This window comes from Oryctolagus cuniculus, chromosome 12, assembly GCF_051225735.1.
Source record: "Oryctolagus cuniculus isolate XC-2025 breed Fujian yellow rabbit chromosome 12, ASM5122573v1, whole genome shotgun sequence".
Taxonomy (NCBI): domain Eukaryota; kingdom Metazoa; phylum Chordata; class Mammalia; order Lagomorpha; family Leporidae; genus Oryctolagus; species Oryctolagus cuniculus.
Genome location: NC_142878.1, coordinates 26,022,736 through 26,034,915, shown reverse-complemented (window position 1 = coordinate 26,034,915; position 12,180 = coordinate 26,022,736). Strand labels below are relative to the sequence as shown.

General features: G+C 48.1%; 1 long non-coding RNA gene across 1 annotated transcript; it reads right to left on the bottom strand.

Annotated features, from left to right (window-relative positions):
* Positions 1-9,193: 9,193 nt before the first annotated feature.
* On the bottom strand, positions 9,194-10,201 carry LOC149122985 (uncharacterized). Its single transcript, XR_016217867.1, has 2 exons — positions 10,063-10,201; positions 9,194-9,407 (listed from the first exon to the last, which is right to left on the bottom strand). It is a non-coding gene; the product is annotated as an uncharacterized LOC149122985 (long non-coding RNA).
* Positions 10,202-12,180: the final 1,979 nt, after the last annotated feature.

The following is a 12,180-nucleotide window of genomic DNA, read 5'->3' as shown; positions in this document are numbered from 1 at the left end:
GAGTGCCCCGGGACAGCGCCTAGCACGGTGCAGAGTGGGACAAGCATTTCTGCTGCGGGCACTAGCACGGACTTAGCGTCTGTGGCCTCCCAGAATGTCTATGTACAGATCCTAAGCCCCAGTGTGATGGTTTCAGAAGGTAGGGCCTTTGGGGTGGATGAGGTCATGAGGGATGACACCCTCGTGAGTGGGATTAGCGGCCTTAGAGAAAGACACAAGGGCTGGCTGTCTCCCTCTTTGCTTTCACACACATGCAGACACAGAAAGAAAGCGGCCATCTTCCAAGCAGGAATAGAGCCCTCACTAGACACCAGAGCTGCTGGCACGCTGAGCTTAGACTTCCTAGAAGTGTGAGAAACAGCCTGGGGTGTATTTGTTACAGCAGCCTGGGCTAAGACACCACCTCACACCCCAAGTCGCCAGCCCCTCTGCACAAAGGATGGTCTCATCCCCGGTGCTGAAGGGGGAGGCGGCCAGACTGGCTGGAAATCAGTGACCGAGCTGCCTATTTTACCAAATTCCGTTTTGGGAAACAGTCTTTCTGGGAGCAAGCACTCAGCCTAGCAGTTAAGACACCCACATCCCACCTCAGAGTGTGGGTTCATTCCCGGCCCCAGGTCCTGACTCCAGCTTCCCACCACCTACAAGGGACATCGGGATTGTATTCCTGGCTTGTGTTCCTGGCTTCCGGCTCCAGCCCTGGCCCAGCCCTGGCCCAGCCCTGGCCAACAAAGGAATTTGGGGGAATGGATCTGCACATGGGATTCTCTGTCTGCCTCCCAGGTTTAAAAAAAAAAAAAAAAAAAATTCTCCCTGAAAAGAGACAACAGATTTGAAGAAATTTTTAAGTCTTTTATTATGATCAGTATCTTCTTAATAAATACACTTAAAAGAAGTCTAAAACTACTCTATTAGTCAGTCTTGACAAATAAAATATTCCATAAAATGATGGTGAAATGTCTCTCTCTTTTTTTTTTTTTGGACAGGCAGAGTGGACAGTGAGAGAGAGACAGAGAGAAAGGTCTTCCTTTTGCCGTTGGTTCACCCTCCAATAGCCACCGCGGCCGGCGAGCTGCGGCCAATGCATCGCGCCACTCCGAAGCCAGGAGCCAGGTGCTTCTCCTGGTCTCCCATGCGGGTGCAGGGCCCAAGCACTTGGGCCATCTTCCACTGCACTCCCGGGCCACAGCAGAGAGCTGGCCTGGAAGAGGGGCAACCGGGATAGAATCCGGCACCCTGACTGGGACTAGAACCCGGTGTGCCGGCACCGCAAGGCAGAGGATCAGCCTAGTGAGCCACGGTGCCGGCAAATGTCTCATATTTTTAAACACAGCTGTAAAGACTATAAACCGATCAAATTAATCATCTGACACCTGAAAATCAACAACGCTCCAAAGCCTGAAACTTTCTGAGCACAGACACAATGTTCAAAATGCTGAGCTTGAGTTTCCAATCACCAGTGTTCAGCTATGGTGGCTTCTTTTTCTTTTTTAAAGATTTATTTATTTGAAAGGCAGAATTACAGACAGAGAGAGGGAGAGCCAGAGAGAGAGAGAGAAAGAGAGAGAGGTACAACAGCCAGGGCTGGGCCAGGCCAAAATCAGGAGCTAGGAGCTATGTAGATATTAAAAATGCAAAACTTGAAATGCTTTTGGTTCCCAGCATTTAGGATAAGGGATATGCAACCTTTCTACTAAAATGCTCATGCTGCCACAAAACAGTGCCACAGAGTGGCCGGCATTGTGACGGAACAGGTAAAGCCATCGCCTGTGATGCCAGCATCCCATATGGAAGCCGGCTGCTCCACTTCCAATTCAGCTCCCTGCTAATGACCTGGGAAAAGCAGCACAAGGCGGCCCATGTGTTTGGGGCCCTGCCACCAACATGGGAGACCTGAATGAAGCTCCTGACTCAGCTCTGTGGTGGCCATCTGGGAAGTGAACCAGAGGATGGAAGATCTCTCCCTCTCTCTGAAACTTTCAACTAAATAAATAAATTAAAAAAAAAAAAAAAAAAAAAAAAGTACCGCAGACTAAAGACTTAACCAAGAGGAATTCTTGTATAGTCCCAGAGGCTCCCAGTCCCAGATCAACATGTTCCGAGGTCTCTCTGCCCTGGCCTAGTGTCTTCACGTGGCTGTCCCTCTGTGCATGTCTGGAGACTAATGTTCTCTTCTTAAAAGGACATGCTAGACTAGGGCCTGCCCTAATGACCTTGCTTTCAACTAATCAGCTCTTTAAAGTCCCCATTTCCAAGTCACGTTCTGAGGTACAGGGAGTTAGGACTTTAACAAAGATGATTACATATATAACAAATATGTTAACCCTCATCCACAAATATGTATCTACAGATATATACTTATCAAACACATCCCTGTTTATTGGAATATTTATATTTATATTCACTGAATGTATTTGAGAAAAGCATATGCATGAACACACTCATACAGCAGTACTCTTTGGAATCAGCTTCTGTTTTTGTTTTTTTTTTTTTTTTTAATTATTTGAAAGCCAAAGTGACAGAGAAAGAGAGACAGAGAGAGAGACACAGAGATAGAGATGTTCCATGTGCTGACTCATTCCTCAAATGCCTATGACAGACAGGGCTGGGCCAGGCAGAAGCTAGGACATGGGAGCTCCATCCGGGTCTCCTACGTAAGCCATCATCTGTTGCCTCCCAGTATGTGCATTAAGAGGCAGAGGGATTGGAGGCAGAGGAGCGAGGACTCGAACCAGGCTCTCTGATGTGAGTGCCCAAAGCAGCAGCTTATCCTGCTGCATCAAAACACCCACCCCCAAATCAGTTTTTGATAAACTGATTCCTGAGGTAAATTTGACAAACCAATCATGTGGTAGGATGACACTTTGCTGAACTGTCTGATAATTAACAACTGGGCAAACTGATACAGAGCTTTGAAGAAACCTGGGAGAATCCAGATCTAACCACACACCCCCATCCTCCAAGAACGCCCAGTATTGCTTGGGAGAGAAGGCACACAAAGCCACAAGCTCCTACTTGGACAGTAGCAGCAACTGCTAAGGCCACCCTGAAGAGGGCCTTCAGACCTCTGGGGTGCGCCCGCTGGGTGGAGAGCTCCCCTGGGGGCCCAGGATCCTGACACCCACGGTGTGGGTGGAAGAAGGTGCGGAAGATGACTCCAGAGGCCATTTCCATTTCCCAACACTGAATTCCTTTCACACAGCCCGTTCTCACCACAATCCAGTCAGGACATGTGGCCCTTTGTACATCACAGATGCCACTTCGAGCCACTCCAGCAATGGATCTGCGGCAACTTCAACTTCTTAATGTCAAGGCCCAAGGCCCCTTGTTCATTCATTCAACAGTGAAAACCTGAGGACAGTGGCAGCAAACCTTTTCCACTTCCACATCTGTGTCTAAACGGAGCCTTGCTTCTTCCCTCTTCCGTTAGTCCTGGAGAAGAGGCGACCCTGCTCTCTTCGGATCAATTCATCTGCCTGCGCCCTGCACATCCCCCTCCCCTCCGGGCTCATCCACTCCTCACACTGTCGCCGACAGAAAGCTTCTTCCTTTATCTTCAACCACAAGCCCCATCCCATGCTCTTCTAGAAGCCCCTCAACCCTCGCCTCATTCCCACCAAACTTTGTGAAATGAGCTATTTCTCTCCCTTTCTCCACTCCTTCTGCCTCATTTTTCATTTCATGCCTACTCAGTTTGTATTTCTTACAAGGTCTAACACACACACACACACACACACACACACCCCATAGGTACTCAAGACAAGACAGCTAGATTATAATCACTGAACTGGGTCATCAAAAGGTTCCTTGAGCATAAGTGCAAAAAAGATGGCACAGGATACAATGATGCTACTGCTCTTGTCTTTAAGGATGGGGTTATGAAATGAGCAGGGTAAGAAAGAAACATGAAAAATGGCAACAGAGCCACACAGTGGACATACAGGACAGAATCTCTGAAGTGGAACTCTCTGAGGGTGGGTGTTGTGGTGCATGGTTAGGCTGCTGCTGGGGATGCCTGTATCCTGTATCGGCATGCCTGTTCCACGTCCCGGTTCCTCCGTTTCTGATCCAGCTGGGTCCCTGTCACCCACATGAGAGACCTGGATGGAATTCCCAGCTCTTGGCTTGGCCTGGGCCAGTCCTGGCTGTTGCAGGCCTTTGGGGAATGAACTAGAGGATGGAAGATCTCTCTCTCTGTCTCACGCTCTTTGTCTGCTTCTGCCTTTCAGTTCAAACATGAAAATATATGTGTGTGTGTGTGTATATATATATGTGTGTGTGAATATATATACATATATATGTGTGTGTATATATATATATATATATATATTTTTTAAAAAGAGACATCTGGGGCTGGCACTGTGGCATAGTGGGTAAAGCTGAAGCCTGCAATGCTGGCATCCCATATGGTCACTGGTTCAAGTTCCAGCTGCTCCACTTCCGATCCAGCACCCTGCTAAGCGCCTGGGACAGCAGCGAAAGGTGGTCCAAGTGTTTGAACCCCTGCAGCCATGTGGGAGAAGAGGCTCCTGGCTCTGGATCAGCTCAGCTCTGGCCATTGTGGCCATCTGGGAAGTGAACGAGTGGATGGAACTCACTCACTCTTTCTTTCTCTCTCTCTCTGCTTCAGCCTTTCTGTAACTCTGCCTTTCAAATAAATAAATCTTAAAACAAACAAACAAAAAAAGGGAGACACGTGGAGAGGCGCTGGAGTCTAGGTTAACGGCCTTCCTCCTTCCCCAGCCCTGTGCCTAGATGAGTATAAATAAATCCCAGGAAAATCAGAGCAAGGCGTGAGGGCCGTCCCCACGGGCTGCAGTTGGGGGTTTACGTAAGTGTGCTAGGTTGCTGGGACCCCGTCTTGTTGAAGATGAGCAGTGTTCCTGGAAGAGGAAAGGTATCCGTAGACAGGCGCCTCATCCAAGGGACGGCTCAGCGGCGTGGGTAGGCACAGGGCACGTGGGACTGTCCGAGTGGGTAAAGCCGGACACTGGTGGTCGCTGCGCAGGCCGTTTCTGCGGCTGTAAACTGAGGGGGGTGCTCACAGATGGAGCACAGGCAGCAATCTCGGGGTGTTTCCCCGCACTCTCTCCTCATCTTCAGGAACCTTCTGGGCCACGCCCTCCCAGGCAGCCGCCCAACTTCCTCCCTCTGAGCTAGCACAGCAGAGAGGAAATGTCGTGGGCCGTGGGTCGCTGCGGCTGAGCTGCAGGCTCGGGGTGGGGGGAGGAGCCTGTCCTATGGGCTAGGGTCCCTGGGGCTTTGGTGCCCTGGATGCCCAGTGTCCAGGGCCTGGCTTCAGCCTCTGCAGCACAACTTATCATGGGGCTGGGCTGCTGTTAGGCCCCTGAGCTTTGGCAAACCCAAGGCACACTTATAGTCTGTGTAAGAAGACCCACAACCCGAAGTCCTTTCAGGGACAATGAAATAAGACAAGGTATTGGGCTGAGAAGAGCTTCATCTGATAGGCTGGAGGAGTCAAAGGAAAGACATCTGTAAACCACGTCCCGCTCCAGGCCCTAGTAATAAGCATGATAACAAGTATTTATAAAATCTTGGGACACCATGAATGGTCAGTTCCTGCTCACTCCTAGGCACTGGCTCCCTAGCCAGGCAGCAAGCAGCCTCCTGGTATCCCCCGCACTGCTCACCGGGCCTGGCCGGCTGAACATGAGTGAAGACAGAGGATGGCGCCCCGCCTCCGTCATCTGGGCTGAGAGTGATGGGGGAGATTGAAAAGATCCGGTCCAGGATCAACCAGGGTTTGAAAGGAAGACAGCCTGAGAGTGGGGGAGCTGGGCCCTAATCCACCTCCACCCCTCTCAGGGAAGCCCTTCCGCTCCCCGGTCAGCTCATTCAGACGGCACTGCGGGCAGAGACGCGCCCTCTGCAGAGCTGTTATCCGGCTACAGCACAGCGTGCTGGCTGAGAAGGGGAAAGAAAGAATCAAGCTTTTGTCAGCGGTGAGCACCACCAACCACGGGAACCCACACTTCCACCCAGCTCTCAAGTTGACATTTGGTTCTTACACCCATTTTCCTATTTCGGCATCCCAAGAACTCTGGGGGTGGACAGAAAAAAAGCGTCATCACCACCCCCACCACCCCAGACCAAGCAACCTGCCTAAGGACTCGCAGCAAGTCAACGGCAGAGGCGGGCGCTCGGCCCTCACCCTCTGGCTTCCGCTCTGGCTCAGGAAGTTTCCACCTAGTGGTGCCAAGGCAAACCTTCCACCAGGAGAGGCAGAGTGACCTGAGGGGATCCGCAGGGCCACTCTCCCACTCACAGTCACTATGTGGCACTGACCCTTTGGAACGATGCCCCAGGGACTCCTCGTGAGTCAGAGCAGAGGGAAATCCTCCATGGCTGGACAAGGGTCCCTGAGGAGTCAGGGGAAGCTAAACAGGCAGGACCCTGGACTCCCTCTTTGCAGAAGCCCAGCCTTCCTGCCAAGGACCTCAGGGAAATGCAGCAAACAAAGCCTTCGCTTTGGCTGCAGAGTAACTGTCACACTATTCAAGGCTACTGTGAAGTTTCATCTGTGCCCTCGAGACACTGGGAAGAAACAGAAACCCACAGATTCCACCAGCCTTTATGACTTAATTGCAAAGCCACTTAACAGCTTTCACCCTCCCTTACACACACACACACACACACACACACACACACCTCTTTCTCTCGCTCTCTTGCTCGCGCTCTCTCTCTCTGTCATTTCACAGGTCTGGACAGAGATCCTTCTCAAAATGCAAAGCTCAGAATTGGTAAGTGGCAGTATTAGCTTGCGTCTTACATGAGCCCTGATCAAATTAAACAAGATCACATACAACAGCACTCAGATCAGCTTTGACAGTCACAGGTCCATCCGTACTCAGCCACAACATTTAATCTGGTTTCCTACTTGATGGTAATTTAACTCTCCTGCAACTCCAGCCTATTATCTGTCAATCATCAAGGCTACCTTGACCAGTCTAGGACTCCACTGTGGGAACAGTAGGTCAGTCACTGCATTGTGTTTCTGGAGAGGTGAACTTGGAAAGTTATTCAAGGATAATCCTGGAGACTTCTGAGACTCATGGTCTTGTTTCAGAGTTTTTAATATAATATTTAAAATTTATTTAATTATTTTTCATTTTATTTCAAAGGTAGAGAGACAAAGAAATAGACAGAGAGATCTTCCATTCATCGGTTCACACCTCAAATACACTCAACAGCTAAGGCTGAATGAAGGTGAAGCCAGAAACCCCAAACTCAATCCAAGTCTCTCATCTGCTGCCTACCAGGGTGCACACTAGCAGGAAGCTGGAATCAGAACTGGAAGCAGGACTCGAACCCAGGCACTCCGATATGGGATGCAGGCGTCCCATGCGGCACCTTACCTGTGTGACAGAGGCCTACCTCTTGTTTTAGAATTTGCTTTCCTCTTAACTGACAATCACAACATAAGAAATCTAAGCATCACATACAACCAATCACAATTAATTTAGAAACCACTTGAGCTGGCGCTGTGGTGCAGCGGGTTAACGCCCTGGCCTGAAGTGCCAGCATCCCATATGGGCACCGGTTCAAGACCCAGCTGCTCCACTTCCAATCCAGCTCTCTACTATGGCCTGGGAAAGCAGTGGAAGATGGCCCAAGTCCTTGAGCCCCTGCACCCACATGGGAGACCCAGAAGAAGCTCCTGGCTCCTGGCTTCATATTGGCACAGTTCCGGCTGTTGAGGCCAATTGGGGAGTGAATCATCAGATGGAAGACCTCTCTCTCTCTCTCTCTGCCTCTCCTCTCTCTGTGTAACTCTTTCAAATAAATAAATAAATCTTAAAAAAAAAAATAAACCACCTTATTGATTTACTTGGAATAAGATGTGTAAACTGATTTACTTGGAATAATAAGATGTGTAAACTGACTGTATTTGCAAATCTGGTGATGTAAAATTTAGGCTCATTTCAGTCTTTCTGAGTATTCTGACGGCTCTGCAGTATCACTCTCAAGGCTGGTAAAACAGATATGACAGTTCCCCCTCCTAATCCATGGGAGATGTGTTCTGAGACACCAGGGGATGCCTGAAACCACAGGCAGTACAGAATCCTACACACACTGTTTTTTTCTATACCTATAATAAAGTTTAATTTATAAATTAGGCATAATTATTAGTTAATAACAGTGTTACTATTAACACATAGAATTATAATAATATACCATAATAAATGTTATTAAAACTTATGCATTATTTCTGGAACTTTCCATGTAATATTTTCAGGCCACAGTGGACTGCATGTGTCTGAAGCCATAGAGGGCAGTATTGAATAAGAGGGGGCTACTGTATCGCATCTATAACATCTGTACCCCAAGGGTCAGCTCTACTTCATCTGGTATATACTGGGCAAGAGGAGGTTTTACCTTGCATCTCACGTGAGTGGCCCACCCAGTGTGGATGCCTCCCCCACCCCTTCCAGCTCTGTCCTGTCTACCTGGTGAGCTCTGCTGGTGCTTCCAGCTCCTTCCCATCTAGAAATTCCTGTTCCTTTCTCCCGGAATATGGGGCAGGTATGTTTCCTACACACGGGCTCCTTTTTCAATTTCTGCCACCACACATAGGCTGCACCCAAGTGTCAGACTTTCCTCAAAGCTGCGTAACTGAAGGGAATTAGCAAAGGAAAAAAAGTAAAACCCCACACACAAGTGGCTTCCCTGTAACCCAACGGAAGGATGGCAAGGAAATACTTCCAGCTCCTCCACTTGCTCTTCAGAGAGCAAACCTCCCTCTCCGCGACCACTCCTAACGCCCCTCTACTTCCACACACCCCTACGTCTAACCACCAGAGTTACTCTGGCCCAGCCCCCTCTTCTAAGCAATTCATTTATTCAGCTCCTGAATTATTCCCTCTAAATAATGATCCTATGATGGAGAGGGAGAGAAGGCGGCTTGACAATTTTCCAGGCACAAAAGAGGTGGATTTGCTTTTTTGTCAACACATTTAAACCAAAACACTCCTACAACATCCTTTTGTTTCCTCACTTCTGCTTTCTGACTAGTTTTACGTATACTTTTGTAGTTTGATAAATATTTCCAGCAAAAAATACTATCCCGGGAAGCTCCTAAATTAATTGCAGAGATGATTTAACTGGAATAAGGGATAAAATGCACTTGAAAAGGTAGACTACTTCCTGGGAAAAGCATTATTTGGGAAGGATCTTTTTAATTTTTAAAAAACATTTTATTTGAGGCAGAGTCAGAGAGAGAGAGAGGGAGAGGCAGAGAAAAAAGTCTTTCATCCACTGGTTCACTCCCCAAATGACTCCAATAGCCAGAGCTGAGCCAATCTGACGCCAGGAGCTTCTTCTGGGTCTTCCATGTAGGTGCAGGGGCCTAAGCACTTGGGCTATCTTCCCAGGCTGCCAGCAGGGAGCTGAATGAGAAGAGGAGCAGCCGGGTCATGAACCAGCACCCACATGGGATGCCAGCACAGCAGGTGGAGGCTTAGCCTACTCAGCCAAGGCGCCAGCCCATGGGAAGGATCTTAAAAGTAGGGTTTGATAGGCAAAAAGGTTGGAAGGATCTACCAAGTTAGGACCTGACCAACTGCAAAGGAGAGAGACCCAACATGAAGCCAACAGAACAAAGTTAATCAGGACACACATCTTGAGAGTCTGGGGGTGCAGCTGGCTTCAGACATCCAATGGAATCATCAGGACAGCATCCAGAATCCTGTCTCTGTATCCAGACTCTGCTTTACTGTGCTCATCTTTACTCTTGGGAGCTCAAAGCTTACTTTGTCCTTAAGCACTGGCTATCCCAAGTCTGTCTTACCTAGGGGGGACTTTGTGGGGTTAGCTTGTGTCATGCGACATCCACCCATGAACTTTTAACTGGGGAGATGAGGCTGTTTGCTTAAAGGCTTTGGTCATGGGGTAGACAGGTCAGTGCAGTAAGTTCTTCGAAAGAGAGGTTTTTTTTTCCCCCCTCTTGTTTTCTTTTTGGTGTCTTCCCTCATTTTTCTAGAATATGGACCAGGTATTACAACAGCAGCTCAAGCGTCATGGTACAAAGAGGACACTGCTCACAGTGAACTAAGCAGGGCAGCATCACTGAATAAACCTGGAAGCAGAGGTACAAAATCCGAACTTGGCACACAGAAGGCTGACGGCAAGTCTCAGTGTACCAAGTACACAAATGGCTGCTGAAGAACATCATCACAGCTTGACCCTGAAACAAAAGCAGACGTTTCATGATTTCATCTGATTATTCCTTGAATTCTGGTATTTCCCAGAAATACTTGGGCCATACATTCGGGGTGATCTGTAAGACCTCATCTTCCTCTCTCCACTCTCTTTTGCCTCTCAACCACTATACATAGCTGCCAATTACACACACAACTGCCCAGCATCACGGTGTGTGGCTCTTTAAGCTGAGTACTTTATAAAGAGTGCCATTGTAAGGGGACACTGGGGCCAGTGCTGTGGCATAGCGGGTAAAGCCGCCACCTGCAGTGCTGGCATCCCATATGGGAACTGGTTCAAGTCCTGGCTGCTCTACTTCCGATCCAGCTCTCTGCTATGGCCTGGGAAAGCAATGGAAGACGGCCTAGGTCCCTGGGGCCCTGTGCCCGCACAGGAGACCTGGAAGAAGCTCCTGGCTCCTGGCTCTGGATCAGCCCAGCTCCAGCCATTGTGGCCATTTGGGAAGTGAACCAGCAGACGGAAGACCTCTCTTTCTCTCTGCCCCTCTGTTAACTCTGCCTTTCAAAAAAAATAAATAAATCTTTAAGAAATGAATCTTTGGGGAAAAAAAAAAAGTAAATGGCAGTCACTGTGCTGAATTTGAAATCGTTCCTTCCTATCAAAGCTTGCTTTTTTCTTCTTCTTCTTCTTTTTTTTTTTTTTTTTTAATTTGGAAGGCAGTGAGAGAGAGAGAGAGAGAGAGAGAGAGAGAGATCTTCCATCTGCTGATTCATTCCCCCAAAGAGCCACAACAGTGGTCGAAGCTGAGCTGATCTGAAGCCTGGAGCCAAGAATGTCATCCAGGTCTCCCACATGGGTGCAGGGTCCACGCGGGTCATCTTCCACTACTTTCCCAGGCACATTAGCAGGGAGCTGGACCAGAAGTGGAGCAGCCAGGACGTGGGGATGCTGGCCACACAAGTGGCAGCTTTACCCACTACACCACAGCTCCAGCTCTGAGGCTTTTGCTTTTCCTAGACCCATAATACCTCATTGACTTAGAATGGTTTTTCATGTGTCTTTTTAGCTTCTAAGTTCAATAGTATGAATTCTCAAAATGAACAGTTTAGGCTTAGGCTGGGCAAACGGCCTCCTTCCCCACCTTGCTCCCGAGTATTATCTAATTTAGCAATCACCATGGTGCTATCCAGCAGATACTCAGTTTACAGAAAGGGACACTAACATTGACAGAGTTCAACTTGCCGGAGGACATACAGCTAGATTAGGCAGTAATCAAGTGAGTCATTTTCTCCTTCACAGAAAAACAATCTGTTCAAGACTTGGGTACAGAAAGGGAAGGTGATCAGATTTAGAACTGAACTGGAGCTGTCTTCCAGAGTTAACTGGGAGTTCTGTTCCCAATGGTCACACTATGCCTCTCCTGTTCCCCGGTTCCCGGTCTCAAGAACCGGACAATTATTTCACAGGGACAGAGAATAACACACCGAATGTGGATGTCCAATATATGCCTGAGAGTAAAAGGAGAATTTTGAACAGAGTTAAAAAAAAATACTCCCTGAACCCACATGGAAAACCTGGATGAAGCTCTTGGCTCCTGGCTTCGGCCTGGCCCAGCCCCAGCTGTTGCGGCCATTTGAGGAGTAAGCCAGCAGATTGAAGATACTGTCTCTATCTCTCTGTAACTGTGCCTTTCAAATATAGAAACTAACTCTTTAAATAAAAATTCCTATATCAAGATTTGGAAAGAAGATGGTAATTTTAAAACAACATTATTATAGCTACATTTGTAAATGGCACTGAAGTCCAAAGACACTGTCTGGTTAAACATTTATTATTTATGGAAGCGTGAAACTTGTTTTTCCTGTTTTCAAGTTTCAGGAAACTAGGTTCTAGGTGCATTATATGCCATGAGGTTATTCTTTATAATTATTCTGAATAGAAGTGAAAAGCGTCTCAGTTAAGTTTTGGATAAAAGCTTTTGGATTCTATTTGGAGCACCTC